At 37.4% G+C, this 3689-nt stretch overlaps 1 pseudogene; it reads left to right on the top strand.

The window, feature by feature from the left end:
- Positions 1-2824: 2824 nt before the first annotated feature.
- On the top strand, positions 2825-3308 carry LOC134369307 (ATP synthase subunit d, mitochondrial-like; annotated as a pseudogene).
- Positions 3309-3689: the final 381 nt, after the last annotated feature.

A 3689-nucleotide genomic window follows, 5' to 3' on the forward strand; every position in this document is an offset into this window, starting at 1 on the left:
AAAAAGAACTTGCTTGTGTACAATGGCTTTCCGCCTCCCCACCCCAGCATTTTATGATAAAAATTTTCAGATTTTCAGTGAACACCCATAGATCCACCACCAACGTCCTGCCATAAATCTTTTACCGCATTTGCTTCATCCCATAACTACCCTCCTATCCGCTCTTCTGTCCATCCATTAACCCAGTTTATTTTCTGATACATTTCAAAGTAAATGACAGACCTCAGTACACTTCCCCAGAGTGCTCCATCATGCATCCATCGACAAGAGTTCAGTATTTTTAATAGTTTTTCATCTTAAAGTAAAGTTTACATAGATTGAAATGTACAGTAGACAGTGTGCATTTGCTGAGATTTGACAAATGAATACACCTGAATAACCCAAATCTTCATCAAGATAGCAACCGTCTTCTGCACCCAGCCGCTCCCTCCCGCCGCATCCTCTGTTCTGGTGTCTCAGAACCGTGTATTAGCTTCTGTCTGTTTCGGGCTTTCCCGGGAACAGGACAGTACAGTAGCACTCGTTCGTGTGGTTTGCTTTCGCTCAGCAAGAGGCTTTTGAGACGCCGCTGCATATATCGGCGGTTCCTTCTAATGAGCAAGTAAAGCTGCATTGCATGACTATTCCGGGACTGTCGATCCCTTCTCCTGCTGGTGGGGTTTGCGCCCTGCAGGGGCAACGGGTAATAACGCTGCTGTGAACGTTCTTGTACAGGTCTTTTTGTTGACATATGTTTTAATACCTCTTGGGTAAACAGCTAGAAGTGGAATCGTTGGGCCACAGGACAGGTGTATGTTATAAGAAACTGCCAGACTTTTTTTTTTTTTACAATTCTACATTTCCACGAACAGTAAATGAGAGCTGCACTTGCTCCACGTGGCCAGCGTTTCCTGCTGTCGGTCTGCTTCTTCTTAGCCATTCTGATGGGCGTGCACTGGTTTCTCATCACAGGTTCAGCTTTCATGTCTCTGTCGACTAGTGATGTGTTGGGCTCCTTGTCACGTGCTTGTAACCGTTTATTTTCTCTTTTGTGAGGCCTCTGCATAAATCTTTTAGCTATTTGGGGGGATATTTGTCTACTTATCGTTGAATTGTAGCAGTTCTTTACGTATCCTGAATACCAGTCCATTGTCAGTTATACACAAGGGTACTTACTTTAAAAAGCTCATGGAAAGATTCATGTTATCTTTTAATTCCATTTTTCCACAGACTTTTTGAAGTATCCTTGTATTTCGTGATTAGTTTTGCCCAGTCTGTAGCTTGCCTATTTTATTTATTTTAATTTGCCTTTCAGTGAGCAGAAGCTTTTAATTCGATAAAGTCTAATTTACCATTTTTTTTTTTTTTTTTGCTTATTGTTTCTGTGCCTTGTCTAAGAAAACGTTACCTGCCTCGTATTTATGTAGTTATCCTCCTATGTTTTCCTTTAAAAGCCTTATGGTTTTATCTTTTTGATTTAGGTCTACGAACCATCCCAAATTAATGTGTGAGAAAGTTGGTAAGTAGAGGTCAAGGTTTCTCTTTTTCCACACAGATTTCCCATTATTCCAGCACCGTTTGTTCAAAAGACGTTTTCCACTGAATTGTTTTGGCAACTGTGTTAAGAATCAAATAATCATATAAAGGTGAAATCAATTTCTGGGTTTTCTTCCCTGTCTTTTGATGTAGTTCCAATTCTTATGCAATACCACACTGTTAGTTATTCTAGCTTCATAGTAAACCTTAATTCGGGATAGTTTAATACTCCTAAGGTTGTTTTTCGGGATTGCTTTGAAGTTTCTAGGTCCTTTGCATTTCCATATGAATGTTAGAACCAGCTTGTCAATTTCAACAACAACAAAACACTGACGTGGTTTGATTGGAATTGAGTTGATTCTACAGATCAATTTGGGTGAATTAAAATCTTAGCAATGTTCAGTTTCCACGTCATAAACGTCGCATAGCTTTTCACTTACTTGGAGTTTCCTTAATTTCTCTCAGCAGTATTTTGTAGTTTTTAGTGTAGTAAACTCACACATTTTTTGTAAACTTTAATCCTAATTCTTTCACATGTTTGATGCTATTGTAAACGGATTTTTAGAATTTTGTCTTCCAGTTGTTTGCTGGTAGTCTATTTTTTAAAAATTGGTCTTTGCGCAAAAGTCTTGTATCCTTTGATCTTGCTTAGTTCACTTTGTAGCTTGATTGAGTATTTTGTATATTTCTTAAGATTTTCTGTACATGCAATGATGTCTTCCATGATCAAAAAAAGCAGTCTTACTGTTTCATTTTGGATCTTAGCACTTTTATTTTTCTTTCTTGCCTTAATGCAGTGTCTAGGACCTTCATCACGATGTTGAGTTGAGGTGACAAGAGGAGACATCCTGTTTGTTCCCAATCATAGAGGGAAAGCATTTAATTATTCACTGTTAAATAGCAATACAGCTTTTTGTAGATTCCCGTTATCGGATTGAAGTTCGCTTCCTTTCCTAGTTTGCTGAGCGTTTTTTAATCATTGATATACGTTGAATTTTGTCAAATGTTCTTTAGCATCTGTTGAAGAAGTCATTTGGTTTTCTGCTTTATTCTGGTGATTGCACTGATTGATTTCTAAGCGTTAAGCTAACTCAGCCATGTTGTATTTTCATATATATATAAAACATATATATAGTATATACACATACTATATATATTTGTATGTATATACATATATATAAGATATATATATATATATATATATATATATGATATCTAGGTTAGATTTGCTAAAATTTTGTAGACTATTTTTAAAATTTATATGCATATACACGCATGTACGCCACCAGGGTCGGTGAAGGATCCCAAGATGGCTGGGTGAAAACTTGCTCTAAAAGCCATAGACGGGGTTGCTTTTGAGGAGATCACATCCCAAAACCAAAAGGCCATTGCTAACTCCCCGAAATCCTGGAATGAGACCCTCAGCTCCAGGTTGGCTGCTCTACCTGAGAATCCACAAGCTATTGACTGGTTTACCACGAGGCTAACGTGGCCAAGGCGAGCTTGGTGGACGGCTCTGCGGAGAAGTCTAATGCCCTGAAGGTCCCAGTGCCAGAGTATAAGTAAACTGTCCAGATGGATGCTGAGGAAAAAGAAGATGTGAAAAGTTGTGCTGAATTTGTGTCTCTCTCAAAGGCCAGGATTCAGAAATATGAGAAAGAGCTGGAGAAGATGAACAACCTAATTCCATCTGAGCTGATGACCATTGAGAACGTGAATGAATCTTCCCAGAAACCAGACTGGACAAGCAGAATTATCCCGACTGGCCTCAGCAGCCAATAGAGAATTTATGAAATTGAGTCTGGGAGGAAGCTCTGGCCCTTATATTAAGGACATTAAAAAGAAAATTATATAGTTTTAAAAAATTATATGCATGTATATGCATGTACATACATATATGCACAATAATACACATTAATTGTATATGTATGTACACGTATATAGGATATACATATAGGAAATACAAGGGCACCTCAAAAAGTTCATGGAAAAATTAAAAGATAATACAAATCCTCCCATAAACTTTTTGAAGACCGCTCATATATACACATGTATGTGTATATATTTTAATATATTTGTATATCTGGATTAGATTTGCTATTAGTTTGCAGATACTTTGAAAAATTTTTCTTGAGGAATATTATCCCAAAATTGCCTATTTTTAATATCTTTGC

The sequence above is a fragment of the Cynocephalus volans genome, chromosome 1, assembly GCF_027409185.1.
Source record: "Cynocephalus volans isolate mCynVol1 chromosome 1, mCynVol1.pri, whole genome shotgun sequence".
Lineage (NCBI taxonomy): Eukaryota > Metazoa > Chordata > Mammalia > Dermoptera > Cynocephalidae > Cynocephalus > Cynocephalus volans.